Raw genomic sequence first — 27,861 nt, 5'->3', positions numbered from 1 at the left:
AACATTTTCACTTCAGTTACTTTAGTTTCAACTGCAAGTGTTGATTCCAGTACTTAGTCTTCTCTTTTATCTCTTAGTTTATAGTTTTATTTAATTTTTTTCTATCAAAAAGTGTGCTGCATTTTCAAATCAATATCCAGACTTTCCATTGGAAAATGCTAAAAACCTGTGGAGGAAATTCCTGCATTTCTTTCTAGCGCTTAATAAAGTGCGAGCTTAGTTCTTAATATAGTCCTACCTTGTTTTATGCAATTCTTCTCTCTATTAAAATGGAGCATTTAAATGAATTTTAAATGTTATACTGATTTTTCTTTCAACTCTCATAGTATTTAATAATGTTGAAACCTGAATAATCCTAGTCATAGGTTGCTATAATCCTAAGAGAAATGTCTGCTCTCTCACTACTTATTAAATATATTGAATTCTTGTCACAATGCTGTAGATGTATGACAAATACACTTTTCGCCCCAGATATGCCTTTTTTGAGACAATGAGAAAAATCATACCATTGTCAATTATCACTACAGTTTGTGCTTTATATATTAAATTTTGAAATGAAAGCAAATATAAGGATAGTGGTCATTTCACACAAAAAAGAACACTTCTGTAAAAGGGGTAAACATATATTCTTAGATATTTCATATTAAAATCTTCCAATTACTGTAGAGAGATGGTGATCTATGAGCTCTGCCCTGTGGTTGTTATAACCTACTCCTCATTCCATCCATTATTTTCTATTATTAAAGTTTGCAAAGGGCATATAGTCTAAATTAGTGACCTAAGTTCTGAATTTTTTACTCAGTGTTAGCAAATTTATGCACCATGGCAAGGTCTTTCTTTCTCTTTAGTAATCTCAGTTTTATCAGGAAAAATAAGCTGTAAGATGAATTTTGAAAGAGGACATATGAGTTGACATTTATGGTGAGAATTCCAAGAGCTCATGGGACAGGTAGACGCAGTCTCAAACTTTACTTTAGCAAAGCTCTTTGAGGATGGAGAAGCAGGGCACTTCTCTAGCCTGGTGAATTGGTTCAATTAAGTGCAAGAAAACACAAGGTCATCTCGATCTAATCTACAGAATCATACTTCTGAACTTCACAGTATAAAGTAAGTGTCAAAGAAGCACTAGAGTCTGTTGAACCGAACCCATAGACTCACTCACTGGAAAGATTCTTCTTAAACACATTTCACGCCACAAGCTTTGGTAACTGGGTGGGGGAGCTCTGCTTTTGTGGACAAGAAGCATCATCCCTGCATTCACTGCCCTTTCAGTCTGGGGAGGAGAGAGGGAGAAATGGAAGAGGTAAGCAAATAAAACATGCAATTGTATTAAGGAAAATAGAAGTGTCTTTGAGACAGGCTGTGTGGGAGGAGGAATCCAGGTATAGCCAGACATTGCCCCATGTTGGAAGAAGGAAAAGAAAGCCAATGTGGGTGCAGCCAGGTAAGCAGGGTAGACGGATACAGAAGCCATAAACTGTGATTAGGAGTCAACCGAATTCCAGTGAAAAGGGGACACGTCTGAAGGGTTTTAAGCAGAGGAGTGACACGATTCACCGATTCACTGATTGGTTTAGACTTTACAAGACTTACTCTTATTATGTTGTCCAGGCTGGCTGTGAACTCGCTGTGCAACTCAGGCTGGTTTCGAACGTCTGCTCTTTACAGTGCCAGACGAAGGACTGGGATTTCAGATCTAGGTCACTAAGTCTAGCTAAATTTTGTTTCTTGAGATCATTCTGCAAGCTGTGTAAAGCAGAGTGGAACAAGATGAAGGTAGAAACAAGGAGATGAATTGGGAGCTCACTGTGAAAAGCCAGCAAGGAATGGGAATGGCAGCGCTGAGGCTGCCAGCGATGATAAAGATGAAGTGGTGTGGACAGGGGAGGTCGAATTGTCAGCACCTGAGAGGACAGGAAGAGCACACCTTCAGTTCTAGACACATTAGACTGTAGACATCTATAGATCTGGACGGGAGACAGACTTCTGAAGTGTCAGAATATAGATCATATTTAAAGATACTTTCTTCTTCAGGGGAAAACAAACAAACAAACACCTAAGAAAAATCTGCACATAAAATAGAAAATGAGCTCTAAGCCAAAGATCTGAGAAATGTCAATATTTAAAGGTAAAATAAAAGGAAGGCAATAGTCAAAGAGTCACAGGGGGTGGGGGAGCAGAGACCATGGTGCCTTAGAAGCTCAAGAAAGAGGCTGTGTCACAAAGAGAGCAGGAAAGTTGTTGAAAGCTCAATGAAGACACAAAGAGAAAAGAATCGCCTGGATTCAGCTCCGTGGACTTTACAGGGGCCTCATGGAGCACCCGAGGAAGCAACCACAAAAGCAGAGGGTTGAGGTAGAACAGGGAGGTCAGGAAGTGGAGGTATCACATTGAACACGTGTTTGAGAAGTTTAGTCAGGAAAGGAAGCAGGTGGTCCAGTCGCTGAGGGGCAGGGGATGCCCTCAGGAAGGTTTCCTCTGTGCCAGAAGACTCAGACACATGGACAGTGATGGATTGATTCACACGTGAGAAAGTTAATGACTGAGGAGGAAGAATGAGAGTACAATAAAGTCCTTGACAGGTAAGTAGTGATGAGATTCAGAGTGGGATGGAAGGCTCGGCCTATGCATTGTCCCTCCTTCTGCTGTGGGAGCGAGAAGACGACGGGTGGAAAAACAGGTAAAGTGAGCAGAGTTGCGGAGAGAAGTGTGAGTTCCCAAATGGAGGCTTGAAGCAAAGTGGTTAGACGAGAGCAAGGGGAGAAGAGAGGCCAAAGAAGCATAAAGACAGCATAAAATAAGTCATCTTATGTTAAAGAAAAACTATTCGGGGCACTTGTTAAAGATGGCAAGGAAAGGCTTCCTTCAAGAGAATCAACGGTGGGCTCGCAGGAGGGGAAAGAAATCAGCTCAACTCTGAAGATAGCAAGGACAAGGCGGGGCTTAAGGCCAAGTAACGGCCAGGGCTGGTGCATGGAAAATTACTAGGAGAAAACATCAAAGTAAGGAGATTCTGGCAATACTGACTAAACAAGATGCTCAATGAAGGCAGGTCAGAGCAGCAAAACATAAAAAAATGATAAGATAAAGTCTTCCTATGCCAATGTCTTCAAGAGTTCTGCCTAACTTACCTTCCAGCAAGTTTAGTGTTTCTGTTTTAATATTTAGATCTTAAATCCACTTGGATTTTAATTTAGTGAATGGTGAAAGATAAGGGTCTAATTTTAATCTTTGGCAGGTTGAGATCCAGTTTTTCCAACTCCATTTATTAAAGAGGCTATCTTTGCTCCAGTGGGGATGGTCAGCTCCTTTGTCAAAGATGACATAGCTGAGTGCATCTGGAGTTGTTTTTGTGTCTTCCAATCTGCTCCACTGATCCTCAGGTCTGTTTCCTTGCCAGTACCATGCCGTTTTTATCACAGTGGCTTTGTAGTATAGTTTCAAATTGGGAATTGTTACACCCGCTGCCATGTCTCTGTTACCTAGGATGGCTTTTGCTATTCTTTGTCTCTTCTGGTTCCAAATGAGTTTTTGGATTCTTTTTTCCAGTTCTGTAAAATATAGTGTTGGAATTTCGATTGGCATTGCATTGAATCTGTATAGCAGTTTTGGTAGTATTGCCATTTTCACTATGTGGCATAGGAAAAGACTTTATGAACAAATCCTCAGTAGCACGGGAACTAGCATAAAGAATCAACAACTGGGATCTCATCTTATTAAAAAGCTTCTGTACTGCAAAAGAAACCACCAGCAGAACTAAGAGACCACCTACAATGTGGGAAAAAATTTTTACCAGCTGCTCCTCAGACAAAGGACTATTATCTAGAATATATAAAGAACTCAAAACAACCAGCCCCCACAAATATAAAGACCTGATTAAAAAATGGGCATCTGAAATGAACAGACATTTCTCAGACAAAGAAGTAAAAGAAGCAAGTAAGTATATGAAAAAATGTTCCACATCACTGGTCATTCGAGAGATGCGGATGAAAACAACACTGAGATTCCACCTCATTCCACAAAGAATGGCTGCTATCAAGAAATCACTTAATAACAAATGTTGGCAGGGTTGTGGGGAGAAAGGAACCCTTCTCCATTGTTGGTGGGAGTGCAGACTGGTGCAACCACTATGGAAATCAATATGGAGATGCCTCAAAGAACTAGGACTAGAGGTTCCATTTGACCCAGCCATCCCACCTCTGGGTATCTTTCCAAAAGAATTAAAAGAATCATACCAGAGGGATATATGCACATCCATGTTTATAGTGGCACAGGTTGTAATAGCTAAAACTTGGAGACAGTTGGAGATTGGATTAAGAAGATGTGGTTTTTCTATAAAATGGAATACTACTCAGCCATAAAGAATGAGAAATTAGATTCATTCATAGGGAAATGGATACATATTGAGGATATACTCTTAAGTAAAATAAATAAGTCACACATGTGTAAATACCGAAGAGTTTCTCTGGTGTGAATAAATTATAATAGTACATACGATCCTAATGAGATAACTGACATTGTGAAATGTGAAGAAAAGGCCTAAAGGTGTAGGGAAAGTGGGAAGGGTAGGGGAAAGGTAATAAGGGAAAAGAAAAAAAAATCGGAGAAAATGAAAAAATGGAAATAAAATGTTTGTAAATGGGGAGGGGAGGAGGGGGTGAAGGGAGGGCAAGGCCAAGGGAAAAAATGAGAACCAAGACCTGTCATGTAAAGGTACAAGATCTCAATAATGAATGTAACTGTACTGTATACCTAAAATGTACCAATAAACTCAATGAAGAAAAAAATGATAAGATAATATATCAAGGGTATGCATAAGGAATTTGATGAGAGATGGAGGATGACCAAATTCCAAAGGGTGAGGGGTGTCAACTAAATAGCTGTATCATCATTATTGCTAAAACCCAACTAAATAAGGTAAGGATAGAGCTTATGTTTGCATCCTAGTTTTTAAAAAATGCTTAGAAGAGCCTTTCTAGAGTTAAGGGAAGGAGAGAGATTTTGCCCCATGTAGTCTGGGAAGAGCACACCTGCTAGATAAATATTGCAGGGTTATTTGGCAGACTTGGGTGTCAGTTTGAGATTTATGATCTTGAATTTAAAGTGAAACAAAATTTTAAATGCATGGCTGATTTTTATCTTTATAGCAAAGTTTAACTGCTTGATATAAGAAGACACCAGGATGGGGTTTTGCCAAGAAAAACAATAGGGTGAACTTGATCAAATGAATTGGGAAAACTGGCAGAACCCTGATTATATTAATGGACTAGCAAATTCTATCTTGGGAAGGAATCTTCTGTTCTTGGGAATGAGAATAGATGGGACCTGTGGATTGTAGGTGTTAATGGAGTTGAAGGGACCAAGATGGCAGGACAGGAGATGAAAAACCTAAACATGAAAGTTAAAATTGAGATATGAGAAGTAGTTTAGTTTCTGTCAAGGCCAAGGATAGGGGCCATAGTTTGCAGTGACCACAAGAGGGAAATGTATACTCTATGTGTGCAGATTTCACCAAGATTCATGGAAACATACGTGAGAATCTGTGGGTTCAAGAGGTACTCAAGAAGGAAGAGGACTCCAGGGGTATAAAAACTTATTAGAACCTTAATTCTGTGGGGAAAAAAACCCAGAAATGAAAAAAAGTCAAAGCAAAGTTGAAGAAAGCAGCACTGTTTGAAAAGGTGTGGTTTCAGGGAGTTTGATGGAATAAATGCAGATATAAAAGGCAGAGAGAGAAGTGCATCTCCAAAGATGGAAAGAACCAGATGGTGAAGGCTTTCGAGAATGAAAAGATCAAAATGAGTTGAGCTATATGAACAGGTGAAAAAAATGAAAAAACGCTTTTAAATCTACATTCTGAGAAAAACAAGAAGGGGATCAACTACCACATACAGTCTCTGTTGTGCTCTGGGGGTTAAATAGCAAGAGGTTAGAAAGTACAATCCTTGCCCACAAATAAAGACAGCAACAATAATTCAAAAGCGGTACTAATATTGTCGGTCTGGAGATTGAGCTTGGTGGTTCTGTGACCTGCCTCGCAAAGCAAAAGGTCCCACGTTCGATCCCTGGTACCAGAAAAAAAAGGCGGGGGGAAGGGTACTAATACATACATTAATGGCTTCTCTGTCTATGTCACTGTAAGGAATTTTTATGTATCAGTCTATTGAATCCTAGCAGCAACTCTACAGGTCAGTTCTAATGTTGCCTCCGTGCCATAAAAGAGAGCTCTGAGGAAGAAAGATCAAGTAAATTGTTCAATCTAGGGCCATTTCTGTAGAAGAGGCAGGGTTTGAAGCCAAAATATCAGGCTCAATGTCTGTACATCTCACACTAGAAGCTCTTGGAGCCAGTTTTATTTTAAGATTCATAAATTTTTCAGAATTTTTAGAAACATAGAACGAAGCAATACATGCCCTTTTATTTCACAAAGTCCCTAGAAACGATGGTCATTAGGAAGGCATTGATATGCTTGCCATGAAACATTAATTTGGTACTGAATGAGATACTAAATAATGACTGTAAACTTCACTCATCAGTTGAAGTTATGTTTTGTGATCGGATGAGTTTCGAAGAAGGAAGGGAGGAAGGTAGACAGTGTTAGGGAGGGATCAATCCTAAGGTCCTCTGCCATGCTAGAATTAGCCTTTTACTTGCTATAGTTTAAGGAATTCCAAAGAATGCCAGAGAAGTGGCTTGGAGCTGCCGAGGAGCCAGTGAGTGAAAACACAGGGAAGAAAGGCGACACCAAAAGAAAGCTTTCAAAACAAACAATAGAAATGGGGACAAGGAGCTGGGGATCAGAGGAATTTGTTTTCAGTACTGGGGATTGAATACAGGCACAGCACCACTGAGCTACATCCCTGGCCCAGAGAATTTTTCTTATGATACCCATACTTTAATAATAGCAAAAATAGAGGCAAACACTGATTGAGATCTTATATGTACCAGGTGCCATTCTACATACTTTATATCCTGTATACTTTTAAAAATATGCATGCCCATTTAATCCTCTCAAGAGCTCCATGAGTGCTACTAACTACCAAACCCAGTTCACAGGTGGGGAAAAACGAGGCACGAAGCAGGTAAAAAACTGCTTAAAGTCTAAAGAGTCCTAGGCAGGCTGGCTCCCGAGTTCACGCGCAAAGTCACCACCCTACTCGACACCATGCAGAAGTGCAGCTTTCCACATCAGTCTCCTCCACCGCACCCAGGTCTGCGCCTGCGATCAGGCCTCATTCACTTCCACAAACCCTGCAGATAGGTACGTGGTACAGGGAGGCTGTGCCGTTGTTGCTATTCTGGGAGACCATGCCAGAAAGATACCGAATGGCTAGGAAGAAAGTGACAGGAAAAGATATGAGAAAGAAAGCAGGGGAGCAAAGGCGCGGAAGCCTGCAGCAGCGATCCCTACGGTGATTCCATTTTCAGGACCAAGGGGGAAAACTTCAGCTGGAAATGGGTGGAAACCACAGTGGCTGCAAACTCAAAAGGCGTCAGGGAGCAGCATGGTAGCTCAGAGGTGTGAAAAGGCTCTGAAGGACACAGGAAAGCTTAGGAAGGGTCGGGGGAGACTGGAGAACAGATGCCTTCCCGCAGGCCCTTCCTGAGGCTCCCGTTTTGCATTGTTTGGGTCAGAGGAATTTAGAGCTGAAATGTCTGGGGTGGAAGGACAGGCTTTTAGGAGAGCTGAAAAAAATTTTACGTTAGGGCAAATGGTGAGCCTCTAGGGCCATTTGGTCCTCTTTTATAAGTAAGTGAATATAAAAATGTTCAGAAAACGGAGCATGGATAAACAATGTAAAACACAGGAGAATCATTAGATTTCTGAACCTACAAATCAATGAGTCTAGAACCAATTTCTGGGGAAAATTCTAATAAAGATGATTAAATAGATGTCAAGAGCAATGGGTGAAGAAAACAGAACTAATTAGAAGGCCCCCTGGATTCTTCTAGAAGGAGTTATCCTAAAGTAAATTTATTTTCTTCTTTGAAAAGAGCGTGTTGGGCTAGCAGATGAGTGTTCTAAGATAAGATGAAGAATCTGGGGATGCATCTGCAGCTGATAAACTTTCATGTCTGTTCCACCACTATGGCCCTTCAAAGAGTACCATGTTGAAAGCAAGGGATCCAGGCTAAGAGGGTCCCACGGGCACACACCAAAACAGTAAAGCAACTTAAAAGTACCTCACTATGTAGAATACTAAGACAGACAAAGACCCAAAGAGGCTAACAGCATGCAAACTTTAAAGGCTTTAAGGTGCGTTATGTGAAGCAAAAATAAAGTATGTGTCAACACAGAGCAGACTATTTCATAAGACAGGGAGATCTCAGGAGTTGGCCACATGGCTGTTGGGAACATGTCTTTCTAGTAAGAGTTTTATCAAGTCTTATAAATATGTTAAGAGAGAAACTGAAGCTCAGCATGGTGGCACACAACTATACCCAATGTTCTGGGAGGCTGAGGCAGGAGGATAACAAGTTCAAGCCCACCTTGGGCAACTTAGTGACTTAACAAGTGCCTTTCTCTGTCAAAAAAATAAAATAAAATAAAAATAAAATAACAAGGGATGTAGCCTCAATGTGAAGGCTCTGGATGTAGTAATCCCTATTAAAAAAAAAAAAAGTAAGTAAAGTAAAAAAAGAGGAAGGAAACTGGAATCAAAGGAGAAATGTAACTGTGTCCGAGGCCATTGAATTCCAGGACAAAATCTAAATTCTGAATTTTTGGTCAATGTTCTTTCAGTAACTCCCCAGCACCTGGATAATAATTTGTCTCCTTCCCCACAGAAGTAGAGGAAGACAGCTTGAATCATCCTGTTAAACCCAACTGCCTTTGCCTCAGAACTATAGGGTTTTAAGTGGACCCAGTCAGGAGCTGCAGGTTTGGAACAATAGTTCAGCCTACAGTGGTCTATTATTTAAGTGTCATGGAGCAATTGCCTCTTTCTGAAGAATTTAATCAGCTTCACGAGGCAGATTGAATTTGCCTTGCTAGTCTGACTCCAAATCTGCTATTTCCTGGTTGATGGTGAAGTCTGTTAACTGACAGACAAAGCTTGAAACCGAGTACCTGAATACTCTGTATCAACACACTAACAAAGTTCTGGGTATCAGTGAGCCACAATTTCTAATCAGGAGAGCACGAGTGCGTGTGTTTTCTTGCCAACTCCCACCACAGGGGTCATTTTATAAACCACTTAAGTAACTCAGTTCAAAAAAAGTCTCAATACGTGCTCCATCTCAGGTAGGTGGCACAAAATAGTTCTGGCCTTACTTTTCCTAAGACATCAAACTGCCCACCTTTCTGGGATACAATGCAAAACATTACCCAAGCAGAACTAGGAAGCTCCACCAACTTTAAAACAGGAAGGAAGGGAGATGAAGCTTGAGCGCACTCCGACCTATATGCAAGGCACTGTCATGTTACCTATTGTTTATGGCGATCTGTGAAACTGTTTTATTTATTAAATGAATATTTCCTTGCATATTGACTGATGGAAGACACTTCATCGTCTGTGAAGTGGGTACTAACAGTCTGATTTTGCCAGTAAAGAAACCTAGCCTCGGACTACGATCCGCTGGTTTAGGTGTCAGCTAGTAAGGGAAGGGGCCCAGAAGCCGGCAAAGTTCTGTCCATGCCAAGGTTCTGTGTGCCTTTTCTGCTGTAGGATTATCACCAGGACCAAAGCCGACACCTTCTAGATTACTTAAAGAATCAAGTTTAAGGAAAATGGACTTGAAATCTGACATCCTTTTCTTGCTTTATTTTATCATCTATATAGAATCCAGGCATTTCTCAAGGTTTTGTTTTCTATCGTTCTCTCCTGAAGCCAAGTCAATGAGAAAGCTCGTTCTGATACATAAATAGAGTATGATTGCCTGTCCCGGCCTTGCTGCCCCATGAGTGGGTGGGTTCAGGAGAAGCTTGGGGACGGAAAAAGTGCAGCCAGAATTCTCATCACTGTTCGACCACCTGTGCTCTGCCGTCCACCTCGACCACCTATAAAATGTGAGCCACCAGCTGCCGCAGAGCTACTTCTACAGCCCTTTCCATCTCCGACACTGGAATGCAGAATAAACACGAGAAATTCAGTATCTAATCCTGAAGCAAACTTCTTGCTTTGGAACAGAAGACAAAGGCCTAGATTATGATACATTACAAAGTCGAATTTCCCTTTTGTTGCCTCAGGCTTTCTGATTTAGCACAGGATCTAGGGTAGAAATGAGAAATGTGTGGGAAAATTTGATCTGCTTCTTGTACTACTAATCCAACTACAGGCAGAAAATGCCAAATATATCTTCTAGAAACCCGTCATTAAATTCCACGCTCATTTCTATAAGCTTAAGAGTTTAGATAGTTTTGATGCAAATTCTAGACTCCTGGGTACTTTTCATATTCAGCCAACATGAGAAATAAATATGCAAAACTTTACAAGATCAAAAATTCGTCCTCAAGGACACTTAATTAGACTCATTTATTTTCTCACTTTTCTCTCTTTTCCTTCCCACCTTTCATTTCTTCTTCTCTCTTCTATCCCCTTTCCTTTTCTTTCTCCTTCCTTCCTTCCTTCCTTCCTTCCTTCCTTCCTTCCTTCCTTCCTTCCCCCTCTCCCCTGCTTTCTTCCTCTCTTTCTGAAACAAAGATCTACTTGTGGGGTAAAATAAGACAAACACCTGACACAGTTCAGCACTCAAAGATAAACAATTTTTGTCAACTTTCTTCCTCATTTTCTGAAACAAAGATCTACTTGTGGGGTAAAATAAGACAAACACCTGACACAGTTCAGCACTCAAAGATAAACAATTTTTGTCATTATTAATTCTTTCATTTACTATTTGTTCAACAGATATTTATCAAGCACACATTATACGCTAGGTACGGTGGTAAGCACTGGGAGTTAAGCTGTGCAAAATCAGACAGCTTCACAGAGCTTATAGCTAGTGGAAGAAACATAAAAATTGCAAAAGGGAAAATATAGATTCTAAGAGAAGATACAATAAGTCAACTACCCAAGAAGGCCAGAGAAAAATCCTTGAAGAGACAACACTTGGGCTGAAATCTAAAGGATGGTACTGTTTAAACAGGCAAAGACTAGGAGAAAGTTTCTGCACATGGGATGCAAAGACTCTGAGGTAGAAAAAACATGTGACAACTATGGAGGAAATAAGGAGGATTTTCTGCTCCAGAAAAAGCAACAGAACAGCACGATATGTAATGAAACTGGAGACATGGGAAAGAGGCAAACCCCACAAAGTGTGGCAGCTCTGTTTTTACTGTAAGAGGAATGGAAAACCTTCTGAAGGCACTAAGTATTGGGGGAGGTGACAAATTTCATTCTGATATTACTACTATATTCTGATATTATTTCTAAGAATTCCTTTCTTTCTTTTCCTCTGTGGTACCAATTCTTAAAATGTAAAGGGACTCTCTGTTTAAAGACCTTCAAATTGTATGGTTTCTCAAGTAAAATGAAGCATACAGAAGGGTATGGATTTAATTTCTTGTATTGTTGATGCCAATCTAATCATGTGATCACATTATAGAGTCGGACACTTACTTTTCTCACACTCAGAAACCAGGGAGTGTTATCAAATAGTGACAGGCCTAAGGTTCTCTATTTCTAGTTATTTGCGTACAAGTACAATTCAAGATTTGGCATTTAATCCTCTAGGCCTTGGGGTCAATTAATTCTTATTTTGATTTTGTAAAATGTCTGAAATGATGAAGGAAATTTTGGTTTTATTTGTTTAACCATTATTGAAAATAATTAATTTAAAGATGGGTTTTTAGAAGATATAACACATAACACATTTATAATTAAAACTTGGTTGAAAGAAAAATGGCCAGGATAACTGTTTGTTAAACAAATATAGGATATAGTTATTTCTGGTCAAAACTAAAAATCATTATGGGAATATCTTAAATAAGTATTTAAATTAAATGTTTGAAGTAGAGTACTTTTTGGTAAGTTGTTCTTGCACAAACAGAAAATAAAGACCTAAATAGTCCACTACTGCAGGAGAGATGAACGCCAACCGGAAACACGAGATTCCTGCATATGATTTGGTTCGGAAAAGGAGGAGTCCATCCAACAAAAAATAAGACAGAGGAAAAAATACCCTAGATTTTTCAGGCAGTAAGTTTCTGTAAGGTAAAAAGCTTTTGTAAACTGAGCCAGCCCACAATTGGCACCCTCTGATGGCTTGGGAGATATTTAAAGTTGAACCAAGTCTCATACATCCCCTGGGTCAAAAACAAAACAAAACACCTCCTACTTAATCAACTCATGGTCGTGGTTCTTCTCCCACACAGGGCCTCCCTGCAAATAGCAAACACAAAACAGAAACTTTCTACTTCAAGACGAGCTATCAAATAGGAACAGAGAAGGAGGCTATATAGAGAAATGTTACAACAAAGCAAACAGGAGAAAGAACCACACGTATAAGAATAGATTAAAAATACTCTTTAAAGTCTTTTTGACATTTCAAAGGGGAAGATGCAACATAAAACTCTATTTAGCATTACTTATTATGCATTAAGTAATATACTACTATTGCCTCTATGAAACAAAAACACAAACTAGGGTACAAGGCGTCACAAAAGAGATGGATAGGAAAGGGCAGGAGATGAAGCAGGTGTTTTCTGAAGAAATCTGCAGGAGATCTGAAGAAAAATAAAGCCAAGAAATACAAGCTCAAGGGAGTATAGGCACCACCAACATGCAGTAAGAGATACAAAGGACAGAAAGTTTAAAAGTGTGAAAAATCAAATGGAAGAGAAAGACAGAAGATTATTGAGGAGGGTGGGTTGAGAGAAGGAAAGAAAAAAAAATAGAAAAACAGCACTTAAAAGCAGTTAAAGATAGGCACAGGAAATCCAACAAGGGCACAATTGGAAACTGAGAAAAGAAAACCAAACTAATGAAATAGAACAAACAATACAGCATACAGAGTAAAAATTCCAAACATAACAAAATATTTTATTCTCTCTCTTGGAAAGGTGTATCTTGTCCAGACAGAAAGAAAAGATAAATGATGCCGTATGCTGAATTCTAAGAAGTTGCCAGAGTACGAAGACAACAATATTCTTTGGGTCTTCTAGCAAGGTGGCAAAATCAACTTGTGATAATTAAATGAAAAACACTAAGTTGACAAACTTTCCCAAAGCAACACGCAACTGACAAACTCCAAAAGACTAGGCTGTCAACGTACTAAACTAGCCAAAATTCCATTCAAATCCAAAGAAAACCTTTAGTTGTAAACACTGAAAAATTCTGACCATATTGCAAATGAATAATTCATGAAAAGCCTACTAGGAAATAAATGCACGCCAGCTAAAAAATAAGTGGGAAAAACTATGACAAAAGAACAATGGTGAGCATTGAATCTGTTTCCTACAATTCCATAAAATTGAGATTAAAACAAAAATGGGGATCGTGTTAAGAAAATGTAATGATATAAACATATGAAATTAGAAATAATATGAGCAACAAAACTGTGGAGAAAGTAAAGTGGAAGAGGAAACATTTTAATATGATGATTAACTCCTTTTTTATAAATGGAGGCCAACGAAAATGAGCTAAACTGGCACACAGGAAAAAAGAACCAAAAGTTTATTTAATGTTATAAAGGTAGTAATAAAAAGATAAGATACTCACTTAAAACTGGATAGTGAGAGATGAAGAATGAGGAGGTAGAAGAAATATTAAAATATTTTATTTTTATTCATGAGTTAGTAGATCATGTCAAAAGAAATGGAGGATAAAGGAAATTATGAAAAGTTAATATCATAAGTAAATAAAATGTACAAACCTTCAAGTTTATCAGTAAAAAAATACACCTCCAAAGAACTAAAGCAAAGTTATATATAAAAATATTGAAAAGGCATAAAAATGAAAACCAAATGTAAAGTAACAAACCAAACAGACCTATCATATCCTTAGATTCAAATAATCTAATCTAACCTATTTAAAAAAATGTTTGTGGATAGTATTACAGAGAAATCCCATTGTGTGCGATACAAAAGACAGAGGTAAAGCAAAGAGATTCAAAATGGTTGAGAATAAAAAGATGAGCAAATAATAGCAAGCAAGTATAAACAGGAAGCAGGGGTCGTGATCATCTTGGACAAAGGCTATTTCAGCACACAAGGAATTAACTCAGGCAAATAAGGGCGCCTCATTGTGCTAACAGGTACAGTACACAAAGACATTCTCATTATCTGTTTGCCAAATAATATATGAGTACTCCCAAGGAGAAAGATGGAAGTGATATAACAGAAATAGAGCCACATTAAAATTATATATTTATAAATACATATATATATATACATATATATATGTATATATATTCTAAAGTCAATACTTTTCATAGCTCTAATGGATACATATAAAGTCTCTAGTCTAAAAATAGGGACTGTGTGTATTTTCAAGTAGTCAATTGATAATCATAAATGCAGGAGATCTACTTTAGGACACAAAGAATTTTAAAAACTCAGAAAAGGAAAAGTATTACTGAAAATACTACCTGAGCCCAAATCAGTAAGACAAAACCAGAGAAACAAAACAAAAGCAACATGCACTGCCTGAATATTTAAATGCTGTAAAACAACTGTTGGGTCAAAGAAGACATTTGTAGATGAAGATTTCAGAGCACCTAAAAACTGACGATACAAGCCCCTCGGTATAAGAATATATGAGATTCAGTCATCAAAAGGCAGTCATCATTGGTGAAGTTGTAGTTAAATATGTATATTACTAAACAAGAAATTAAAGCAAGTAAACTGGGTCTCTAACTCACGGATCAATAATACAACTGTAAGAAATCAGATGGGTAAATATGAAAGTAAAAGTTAGTAAATTAAATACAGAATGTGCAGGGCTCCTAATATTAACTGTGGAAAAATTAATGGTGTATTATGCAAAGGTGTGAAATGTCTCTCATAAATAGTTATGGATGCACTTCTAAGATATATTTTGAAGTGAAAAAAGTAAGATGTAGAGGAGTGTGTAAAATATCCTGCAATGTTATTTTTGTTTTTTTGGTAGAAGACAGAAAAGAAAAAGAAACAGGGCAGTGAGGTAATGGAAGAGAGGGAAAATAGGAACCAATGCCACATGTATAAAACATTGCTGGAAGTCAGAAGACACTGTAGGTCTCAATGACTTTGGGAAGGCAACTAGAAAAATCTGATTCTAACCTAAATGTTTGCTTCTTTTGAATGTGAAGTATGAAACTATTTAAGAATACCTTTATCAAAACATAAAATATAAATAAATGAACAGACAAGTCTATAGAAAAAATATTTCACTATCAGTTAAGCACACAGAGAGACACAACCTACAAAAAATAAATTAAAGATAGTGAAATAGAACCTTGCCTTTTCCAAGGATCAGAGAAAACGACCCCGGAAGACATTTGTATGTTACATAATTTTGTATAAATTTCAGTCTTTCAAGTTTGCTTTAACTTAAGAGTTTTGTGTTGCTTTTTGTTTTGTTTTGCGGCATTTCTCTGCTGAGCACCCAGTTCTGCCTTTCTGATTCCGACCTGGAGTGACCTCATTTCCCAGCTTTTTCAGGCTGCTTCAGGCTGAGTCAATGGATCACGTAATGCAGGTCAAACACCTTTGATCAGCTGAGGAAGCAGACTTATATTGGTCAGGTATTGTCTTTATGAGGGGTTCTTGTACAGACCTGAGAATCTATGCAATCAGTCAAGGTACAGCTGAGCATGAAATCTTTAGGGAAACAGGAGACTCCTAGACCAAACCATGCCTGAAGCTGATCAGGTCTACTCATGGACTTTTTAGTACATATTAACTCACAGATTTTTTTTTCCTTATGTATCTTGGGGAAAGTTATGCAGTACTCATAACCGAAGAGGATTAACAGATATAATAGCCATCATTCCCTTGAACCATAAAGTGTACTAAAATGTTCAGAGGTTAGAAAACTTGCCCAGTGTTACACGGTTAGACTTATTGAAATTTGAATTTAGGATTATCTGGCTCCAAAGCCCTTCTTCTTCCTATAACATTTGGATGTGAAGGTCTTAGATAAGAGAGATACAGGAAAGGAAGAAGGGAGAGGGAGACAAGCAGAGAAAGAGAGGAAGAGAGGGTGAGGGAGAGGGGGAGAGAGAGGGAGAGACAGAGAGAGAGAGGGAGGGAGGGAGAGAGAATTGGACAGCATCACGTATGAGAAAAAAATCAGTAAGTAAAGGGACACAAGACATCCCTGAACAAAGCTAATAGAACCAGTAAATAGAATTGCCACACAATGTTAAAGGCCTGAATGTTATTTAATGCACCCAGCAGCATTCAGCTGCTGAATGTGTTTCAATGTATTTCTGGTTTTCTCCCATAGTCTGGCCAAGGACTTTTGAGTATCAGGGAAAGGGTGAGATTTCATTGACTGCTTTCTTTCCACTTCTCCTCAAGCCTCTGAAGGGTAGCACCATGAGAGATTAGCTAATGAAATACAGTTAATGATTTAAGTTATGACTTATTCTTTTCAGGCAGTATTTCTTTTGACATTTTTCTAAAACGGGGAAAAATGAACAAAAAACTTGCCCCAGGATTCCAAACTGCAGGTGGCATCAAAGGAACTAAAACGAAGAGAAAAGTTCCATTCATCAGCTTCCTGCTGGCCAATAACTGCTTGGGATCGGAGCCCATGGAAGATTACACTGTAAGACAAGACTGTCTGCATCTTCATACTGTTTTCCCTCATGACCATAGAATTGATTTTCTGAAACAGATTCCTAGGGCTTTGTACACTATAAAGTGTGAGACAAATCGAAGGTGTAGTACTAATAATTGCTCTCATGATAAGAAAAACATGGTTTAGAGCAATGATTCTCATTCTAGCACCATTTTGCTTTCCAGGAGACATTTGAAATGTCTGAAGGCATTTTTTTGGTTCTCACAAAGAACGGAGAGGCATGATGAACCTGGCACCTAGTGGACTGAGACCAAAGATGCTGTTCTGAGATGTGGCCCTGGAATTATTGAAATCAGGATTTGAATTTAGGATTAGCCAGCTCCAAACACTTCATTCTTCCTACACTGTCTTGATATAGTGATCACAAAGGCAATAGAGAGAGAAAGAAACAGAGGGACAAAGGCAGAGACAGGAAGAGGCAGATGGAGAAGGAGGAGCTCTTCTTGTTGGACAACAGCAGCATAACGTGTGAGAAAAGACTCAAACCTACAGGAGCAAAAATCTTCACACAATGTTGAGATGTGGACAACCTTTCGCCACAAAAAATGTTTTGGATGCAAGGACCTGAGTTCGATCCCCAGTACCAAAAAAAAAAAAAAAGTTTTGGCCCCAAATGTTAATAGTGACAAAGCAAAAAATAAAAAGAAAAAAAGAAAAAATCCCTGGTATTGCATATCAGGGGAGTGTGGCACTTGTTTATGTTGTGAAATGATACGAAATCTGTGAGTGTGTGTGTGTGCATGTGTGTGTCAGTGTGTAGGGGAGAGGATCTGTATTTTCCCTTTCACCACCTATGTATCCCAGGCAGCCAGCTTTCTGAAGCTGAACTCATTAGTGTGTCTGAGGCCACCATTTTGCCAATCGAGTCATTGTCACCCAACAGAATTTCAGGCTGCCCTTACAGAAAGAAAACCAGATGTGCCTGTGGAAAAGATGTTTTTGATAGCATATCCAAAATCAGCTTCGAATCTGAGTCACTAAAATATCTCCAGGTGGGCTTTTTGGCTGCTGCAGCAGGGGCAACCTCTCTTCCTCATTTTAGAAGTATTGTCACGTCTCCGGGATGTGCTTTTGTCCTATCCCTGGTGTTAGCACCTGTTCCTCCAACAAAGACGAAAATGACCTTTTTTAAGCTGATGCTGCTGTGTACTCATTTCTAAGCATTGCTGTCTCCCTCCCTCCCACACCATGTCTCCACTCACCACCATTAATAGGTAAGTAATCTTCCAAGCCACCTGTGGCTGTACTTCAAGACATCTTGAGAGGCTCTTAGAAAATGCATTTTAAATAAACTCATTAGCAAAATGTATATAATCAAATAGCATGCTTACCAGAAACCAATCTTAAGAAAAGAGTGGATTCACCAGCAAAACTTTCACCATCTCTCCATGAACTGGAAAGGTTTTTTCCACCTAACGTGGAGGGTGGTGGTGGGGATGATTCTCATTGTTCCTGTGCCCCAAGAATACTTCATGGAGGGCAGTGGTCACTGCAAAGATAAATTACTGAATATTAATTAGCTCCTGGCTGAATCTGAAGGCTTGGCTATAGCTCCATATTATAGTTATAAATGTGACTCAGGCTTACTATTTTTAAAAAATATTCAGAAGATGATAGAATTTAAAAAAAAAAGACACATTCTCTTTACCTAGCTCCTGTAGTTTTGCCCCTCCTTGAAATAAATCACCATTAATAGTTTATGTTAATCCTTCCAAATCTATATTCATTTTGCATTTTTCACTCAGCAAATATTTGTTGAGGATCTATTATGTGCTCCACTGCTGGGGTGATAGCAGTGAGCAGAACAGAAATGGTTCCTGCCTTTAAGTACTTTCTATTTTAGCAATAGAAGGAAAGGGAGAAAGATTTCAGATTAACAGAGAAATAAAAAAGTTACGAGTTGTGATCAGCCCCAGGAAGGAAACGGGAGCGGAAATAGAGAACATGAAGGAAATACAGAGCTGAAATTGAGAATGCCGCGGGCTCTACATCAACGAAAGGTTACAAAGATGCTCTTTGAGAAGCTAAAATACCAAGAGTAAGAACAGGCAGTAAGACGTGGAGGGGAGTTCTGCAACTTTTTTTCCCCCTCATGTATAATTGACATTTGCCTGTTAATCATAAAGACTTAGTCCCCCTTTTAATTAATAATCACTGAAGGCCTTGTATACATGCCAGGTCTATGCCTTGAAAAATTAGTGTGAGGAGTCCCTTTGCCTTTACTGGCTGACCATCCAATGGTAGCATTTAAGTACACCTGCTTGGTTTTAGTAGCTGTACGATTCCACGGCATAATTCACTGGCATTGATTTAATCATGACGACATGTATGCACATTTTGGTCGCTTTTATTTTTTCACTATTACAATAAATGTTCTGGAAATACCATTTCTCATATATGACTATACTCATTTTGAAGATGTTGTCCAACATTAAGCATTTACTATGTGACAGCACAATTATTAATGCATCATTTGAGTAGAATTTTTAGCCTTGATTTATCATATGGAACTATAGCTCAAGTATATCAGAAGCTTTGCCAAGGACATAAAATAGTAAGCGGCAGATGATAAGTGTCTGGACATAAAAGAAACAGAATGTACTACATCCTCTTCCCAAGAGATAGAGTCCTAGATGTTGTTTTCTGATTATTTAAATAATGTATACTTGTTTATTATTTAGAAAGTTAAAATATTTTAGCTTGCAGTGCTAATTTTCAATGAAAGTATGAATCCATTGAGGAAGTTAAAAAAAAAATCTCATCATCATGAAAGATGTATGCATTCCTCAAAAGAAAGGTACTATGAAATATTCCTATGCAGATCATCTCCCAGGGAGAATCTGGTAGACCAGTTGTGCATGGAAGTCTACATGCTCCTAGCAGTAAAGGAATGGTGAGGACTCTGGGATCTCTGCTCTTACTACAAATGATTTTCCAGCTGCTCCTCCTGGAGCTCATTTTCATATTCCCTAAGGAGCACAACAGCCAAATAAAAGTCCAGAGAATCCTATTAGGATAGAAGTCAGTGTCCTAAGTCCGCTGATTCTAGGGTATCCCCTGGGAGTTCAACTGGTGCACTGCAGATACAAGGAAAAAGTACAGGTAAAGGACACAGACTCTGGAGCCGGCTAACCTAAGGTCACAAATGTATGACTTTGTGCAATGACTTGGTCTTTCTCTGCTTTGTGTAAAACGGGGATGATATTAAGACTCACTCCATAAATTATTAACAGTAATTGTGAATGGCATACTTTTTAATATCTTGAAGGTACTTGTGCCAGAGTTAGCACTTACTAAGTATTCTTAATTATTCTATTATAGAGTCAGTGTTAGGCCTAAGATTTCTTCCTTAATTTCAAGACAAACATCAGAAGATACTAACAGACCATAACATAAAGGAATGTAGAAAAAACCTTAATGGGCCAGCTTCTATGGCTAGCAGAATCGGTGTGATGCTTGACTTTCTTGTGCCTTTCTGTCTTTTCTAAGTTGCCTTTACCTAATATCTCTTACTTAAAAAATTATAATAAAACCAACTTATTTTTAAATAATTTTTAACCAATTCAAATGGATGAGAGACAACTGAATAACAAAGCCAAGATTTTAAAAATAGTTCTCACACGTTATTTGCAGTGACTTAATTCTTAGTTACTTAACCTCCCTAAGTCTAGGGATATCATTCTCACGAACATTACTGCCATTGTCTTCACCACCAAATGCACTGATTAATCATGATACTTTAGAAAAGCACGGAAATACTAGTATTAGTCTTCTTGCTTTGATAATTTTTATCTGATATGGTGGGTCAATAATAATTGCCCTCCAATATTAACACTAAATAAGAAAATAAGATAATACAAAATATTGTATTGAGATGATATTACTGATATATTACCTCCTTTTTCATTTTAGTCTAACAAGGCAACAAAAGAGCTCTTACCCTCCCTGAGGAATGAATAAGGAAATCAAGGCATGGAGCGTTGCACTGGTTTCTCAACTCACCCACTGAACAATAGCAGATACTTAACTAAAACTTAGTGACTTGGTGCCCAGGGAGTTCCCAGTGGTCTCACTGAAAAATTCACTCTCAGTGGTTCAGCATTCAGCTGCCTCCATCCCAAGAAACTCTCCTCCAACAACTGACAGCTTCTCTACCTCCACTGATTGCCTACTTCTTTCACAGCAAGTCTTGGAACCCTGGGGGATTTTTAGAGCCATTAGAAATGAGGCAAAGTCTCAGTGACCTTTTCAGCACAACAATGCTGAGAGACAAGCTGAAAAGGTTTAGAAAGCATAGGGGAAAAACAAGACACTGCCTATAACTGTTTACTGTCTCCCTGGTAATTCTGCCCCTCAACTCCCCCTGGAAAACCAAGGTTCTAAATGTTATGGAGGAAGTCTTCTAGGAGTGATAAGTTCAAATATAAAATAAGATAGAAAATTGAACATAGATATAGCTAAATAGACTCACATAGGTATGATGAAATCTTAATTTCACATTTGGTCAAAAGGTGATACACCAACTATTTAGTTAACATTTGGCTAGTCATCATTCCCTAAAAGTGAGATTATCATTGCTTTGATTACTTTTGAGACAATTCTTCAAATTTTCTACAATGAGCCTAAATTACCCTTGTGATCACTAAAATAGATGCACAGAGAGTAACCGAAGATGCGTTTCACTGTCCCGTAACTGTGACCTGTGGTGGCCATTGGAGGGGAGGGAAGACTCCATATCCATCTCCAGGCATCCGTCCTGGTGGTTTAGCCCATTCTCTTGAAAAAAAATCATTCAATTTATGGTTTAACACATCTGCTTGGCTACTTAAATAAAGCCAGCTCTAAGCAATCCAATCTGTGGATGATTCTGGGTCAAGTAGAACCCACAGGGAAGTTTTTGGGTGGAGAAGAAGGTGGTCTGTTCTTTGGACAGAGTTCTCCCCCTTCTCTCTCTCTCTCTCTCCTCTCTCTGGTACTGGGGATAGAACCTGGTATCTTATGCTTGTGAGGCAGCTGGTGGAACCACTGAGCCAAATCCCTGGCTCAGTAACTCTTTTGACCAGGATGGTATATTTAGATATGAAGCCTAGCACCTGCACTGTGGCCCTGTCCCCGAGGGAAGACTTACCTTTAGGATGCAGCTGATGATAGGAAAAGTGGGAGGGACATGAGGGTCTTTGTGACACGGTGAGCAGCTGAATCATTCCAACCCTGAAATCCATCATTAATCTCTAATCCACTGACAGTAGCCAATAAACAGATCATCACTCTGGAGGGGTGATTTACATTTTCTGTGACATGGAGCCAGAGAAATGTATGTCGTGTATATTGCATATATATGAACATGTAAAAGGCTCTTTTCCATTAGTATCTGAAGTTTATAAATAAATGCTTTATTAAGAATAACTTCCCAATTGAATTTTTGGCTTTATTTTCATTTGAGAAAGTAAAGATTGGAAAATTTCATCCCAGATTTAAAGCATATATTTCTTTGAAAAATTAAACTATGATTATATGGCATTTTTGAATTTCAGATATTTCAAACTTAAGTATCAGGTACTTTATGAAGCTACTTGCTTTTTGACAAACTTTCCCAATTTAGAGAAAATTCTGCAAGTTGTGAATTTTATACTTACTTGCAGCCTTCAAGAGTAGAAAGAATAAACTATACTTCTAGCGAGAGGGATGGAAAAAGTAGATAAAGCTCATTACCCTTGTCAGACATCTGGTAAATAATCATAAACCCACTGCTGAAAGAAGCACACATAAGCCCAAATTTTGGTCTCTTTAAAAAAACAACAGTTTTTATAACAATTTAAAAGTCTAACCCCATGTAAGTATGGAACATAATATGAACAATGTAAATAATCTTTCAATTTCTCCTGAATCTGGATTATTAACCACACATCTCTTGGTGATGAAGCAAATTCTACCATATATTCCGTTTAAACCACAGACTAAATAATGGGATAAACAAAATGTCATACACTGAATGTAATCTTTTCAACAATCACACTGTTGGTTAGACTGTGGAAAGATTAAGTACAACAAAGAAATATATTCCTTAGCTTTTAATTATTGTAACATGCAGATACTATAACTTTAAATTGCTTTACAAAGTCTGGGTTGTATTTTTATAATCAATGCTATAACTAAGTCATCATCATTACAAAGATAAACCTTGTAAGTCATACACATATTTCTGTCTCCTCATGACAGACATTGATTTAGAAAAGAAAGACTGGATCCAACCTCCAGGAAACAGCTGGTCCTCTTAGATAAGGAAATCATTGAACTGGGTTTTAATATTGTAAGAAAAAAGAAGAGAAAGGAAAAAAGAGATTTATTATAGGAACAGACAACAAAAATCTGAACTACCTACATGAGGCAACACAATTTATAATTTACAGAACATAACTTAATTATCACATTTCTTCATAGCTGGCTTTACAGTATAGGCTCTCTTCTCTCCCCAAACAGAATCGTCTGTCCCGCTATTGAAAATAAAATGAGGCATTCTGAGAAAAATCAGCTGGTGTGAAAGGATTAAAAGAAAACAGCTAAAAGCCTCAGGTCTAATAAAGGTACAGTGCCTGACTCTCAAAAGTGCAGGTACCATTAAAAACTGAATTATCCAGGAAAGTGCTATATCTCCCTCTTAAATTAAGAGGCCTATGTTGCACAATAATGAAATACATACAGATGCATGAAGCTATCAGAATTTATGCAAATTTCCAAAGTAAGCGGTGATGCAGCACTTTTTGCCCAAACTTCAGAAGTTTTCAAAATGAAGGCACATTTTATTTTGGTTACAAGGAATGTGCCCCTTTTAAGACATTTAAATCAGATTCCCCATTTCCAAGTTGCTTCAGTAAAAGTCTCTCCTGGAACCTGCATAGTGTCAAGATGAAAAGAAAAAGTGATATCATCTCTTCTACATTTGCAACTAACAGTTGCCTTAGAAAAAGGAAAGCCTGCATTACCGAAAGACCATTTCAAGTCACTCTCCTCTTAACAACAGATTTCCTTGGTCAAATAGGAAGACCTGGTCAACTTGGAAGTGACTTCTCTTTCCTAAATCTGTGAAAGATCTTGAGTGTCTGAGCAAGGAGGTGCCCAAGAGCAGATGAAGGGAGATACTGAGATGTTTCTAGTTAGGGTATCATTGGCTCCTCACACTGCACAAACCATGCAGAATCAGCAATCAAGTGCATGGGGACTTAGCTCAACCTCTTCATTCGCAGTGCACATTTTGTTTTCTTCTAACTAAGAGTGCTTTTAGCCAGTGTACTTCCAGGATTACATGAACCAATTGCTAATTTCTGATTAGCATAACTCCTTTATGGAGGAAGTCACTGGCATGGATAATATAAACCAGGAGTCAATCCCCAAATCCTTGTTTGGGGAGATTAAAATGTATTATATGATTTTTTAAAAATCAATTTTACTTTCTAATGATATTTACCCTTCTCTAATACTACAATAGGTTTGCTTTTCCAGGGTACACCTCAGTGATAACCTATGAACATTTCATTGGTGAAGGAAACCCGCCTGTTATTAAAAAAATAGTAAATGTTGTGAATAAACACAAATGGTTAATAACTGATCTTAGAGAGAATTATAAATGTGCAATCTGCCATTATGTTTTATTGAAAACAAACATTAGAATGCATTATTAGTTATAGAGTAATCGTGAAATTATCCACAATCCTCCCATGCAAATACAATTACTATATTTGCATTCAAAATTGCAGATCACCTTCTGTGCATATTTCTTAGCTTTTATATTTGAGAGAGATGGGGGGGAGAATGAAAGGCAGCTAGGGTGGATAATAAGGAGAAGAAAGAATGTAAAAGATGCCACAGAGGATGTGGGAGGGAGGACAGAGAAACCAAGGGGTGGAGGAGAAAGAGGAGTCAAGAGAGCGAAAGGAAGATGGGCCCAGAGACAGAAAATGTAGGTGCGAGAGAACTAAAGGAAAAGTAAAGGAAACAAGAGTCAAAAGAAATCCCCTGAGACTATGGAACACTTCTCTTGGACATAAAACGAAACGTGGAGGTGAGCAGGACAGGGTTAGAATGTGTGCTGGTGCTCTTAGCTGTCCATCCCACCATGCAGCACCCTGTCACTGCACCAACAATCACGTCCACGTTGTAAGCATAAGGTAGGGGAGGCAAAGCGGAAACAATAAGAATCAAGGCGCGCCATATGTATGTACCAGTTCTCCATGATGAATGCCTTCGTTACATATCGCAAACACAGCTAATATAAAGGGAGCAAGTAAAACAGGACACAGAAAATGTGGTTCCCAGTTAGATCAGCTCCTTTAAGTTTACCTTCCCGAGATTTCCACCAACTACCTCTTGGGGCTCAGTGGCATCACCTGATCTCAAGACCTTATGTAGCTGAAAAGCAGACTGGGGGTTTTAACCTAAAACCGATATTGCCTCTGGTGTGCAGTGATCACTCAGCAAGGAGAGAAGCAAAAGGCAACTTCTGCGGCACTGAAAATTCAGTCCACTGCTCTGCAAATAGCAGCTCTGTCTGCATCAGAACACAGCTCTCTAGACCTGGGTTGCCTCTGACAGAATCCTGGCCCTGCCCATCAGGAGTCCCGCGACCTTGCCCTGCCCAAGAGTCTGGGTTCAGTTATTATGAAGATTAAATGGATTAATCCATGCAAGGCACTTGAAATAGTGCTGAATACAAAGTAAATACTTAAGATATGCTAATTGGTAATTTTGTTTTCAACTGTTAGCTCATCCTAAAAATAACTGTTTGTTGATTCCCCGGATTCTGAGCATCTTAAATATACATGCAGCAACAACTTAGATTTCATACCATTTCTTTAGGATCGTAGCTGTGTTGTGCTATCTGGTAAGAATCCTCTGAAAGTTCCTTGACATTCAAAATTTGACAGGTTTTTAAGTTCTTGCCTCTGGTAACATTATATGACTCTGTGATCTCCTTTTCTTTGTCATTGGAGAGAGCAGACAGATCTGTGCCACTCCTTAATATCTAAAAGTTATGTAACTTTTGAAATGGAATTTGTTTCATGTTGCTGATCCTTTTCTTTAAAATGGAAAATTCACTTTTGTGTAATTGAGTTTGGGTCTAGTGGGAAATAGTACTCAGAAGAAGTGGGCAGGGAAAAGAGAAATAAAAGTGTTAATGGACATCAACAATTCCTGAAGAACTGCAAAACTCTGCTGTACTGTGAGCCCCTGACCAGCAGCCTCACCGTGGTCCTTTGCCTCTGGCTGTGACATCTGACCATTCCTCATTTCTGGAAGCAATGCTAATGTCAGAGATTGCTTATCAAATCCGTTTACAAAGACATCTTGGTGAGAGCTTGCACTATCCTCATTTGGACCATGAAAGAATCTCAAGTTTGGGAAGATGAGACAACTGGTCTGAAATTTCAAAACAGTGAGTAGCTAAATCCAGACGCAAATTCTGTACAGCCCCTTCAAATCCATCCCACCTTATTTAGAACTTTATTGATCCCATCAAACTCCTAAAATGGATTTGAACCACCTTGGAGAGGCAGCAGCCAGTGGAGGGCAACCTTATCGCTGTCTGAGGGACATGAGTTTGTTCCTTTCTGATGACCTACAGGGAACGTATTATTTGTGTCAGATTGTGGGGGACAGATACATCTTTCTGTTTGCAGATCAGGGTGGCCAGTAACTAAATGGGCAGTCACTACCATTTGTTGATATGCATAGGGGATCGCAAGCGCTGAGTTGAGGAGGGGCAGGAATGGCTCAAGAAATAGGATGTCATTGTTGCTGTGTGTATGGGGAGGTGGTTGGGGTAATCAGGACAGGGAAGGTGTGGAGCAGGCAGCAGGAGAGGTTGGCAGGGCATCTAAAGCTCCCTAGTTGAAGGTAGCACTGTTAAGTCTTTCTCAAAGAACACGTGATCAGGCTTGGAGGGAGGGCTGTGCCTAGGCAGTGGCAACAGAGCTCTTAGAAGATACATGCTAAGGATACTCTGCTCCTCAAGCCCCTAGCAAGACAGACCCACTGATTAGGAAGGGTGGGGACATCATAGATGCCTGTGCTCAACAGGTTTGTATTGAGGACCTTCTGTGTTACACCAGCCTCAGAAACACTGCAGACCAGGTTTCCAATTAGTGATTTGTTTTGGTATTGGGAACTGAATCCAGGGTCTTCATAATAAACTACATTCCCAGTCTTTAAAAAAAAAATATTTATTTGGACACAGGGTCTCTCTAAATCACTAAGTTGCCCAGGCTAGGTTTGAACTTGCAGTCCTCCTGCCTCAGCCTCCCAGAGGGCTGGGAATACAGGTGTGTACCACTTGTAGCTGCCATTCATTTTCCATAGTATGTAAGCATACTGGGCTTGGGACTATCAGGGTTCTGGGTCTCCCCGGTGCCAGGGCTCCTGCAATTCTGTTGCTTAAAATCCAGAGGACATTAACAACACATGTAAATTTCTGTATAGAAGAAGAGTGTATCCTTAAGTGATAGGCAGATAGGAACTGAACTACAACAATCAGAATCACCCACGGTAATTGCCCTACACAAGTGGGCATACAGGGCAGGAAGATGAGAGGGTTAATGCAGAAAATCTGGGCAGGACAGCACCCTTGCATTTTGAAATAATGATCTGATGTCACCGACAATAATCCATGTTTTCTATGCACTCACGGTGCCGGTCCCTGTTCTGAATGCTTTGTGTACCACTTAACCCTTACCGCAGCCCTGTGCGTGGTACACCTGGAGGCACCTGCCAACGTCATAACCCCCTGACCGGGTAAGGGCCCAGCACAGAGCCAACACAGCTTACAACGAGGGCAGAGACACTTGAGCTACACACAGCTGGTTAAATCACAAGTCGAGTGTGGTGGGACTGATCTCTCCAGAGATGCTGAGGACCTGGGGGCCATTTGTATGTTTCCCTTATCACCTTGGGCTCCAGATTCATGTTTTTGCTGAATGATTTTGATTTGCAGGTTGTCTTCCCAACCGGCATCTGTTGTCCTCCTGCGTTCGGTACCACAAATACTTCAGATTTGCCTCACAACACGTGATATTTATATGACTCCTAGAATTGGCAGGTCGATTTTTTTTTTTTTTTTTTTTTTTTTTTTTTTTTTTTTTTTTTT

Source organism: Fukomys damarensis, unplaced genomic scaffold (genome assembly GCF_012274545.1).
Source record: "Fukomys damarensis isolate Sample0158 unplaced genomic scaffold, DMR_v1.0_HiC HiC_scaffold_15, whole genome shotgun sequence".
NCBI lineage: Eukaryota > Metazoa > Chordata > Mammalia > Rodentia > Bathyergidae > Fukomys > Fukomys damarensis.
The sequence above is the reverse complement of the archived record's forward strand: the minus strand, read 5'-3'. Positions refer to the sequence as shown.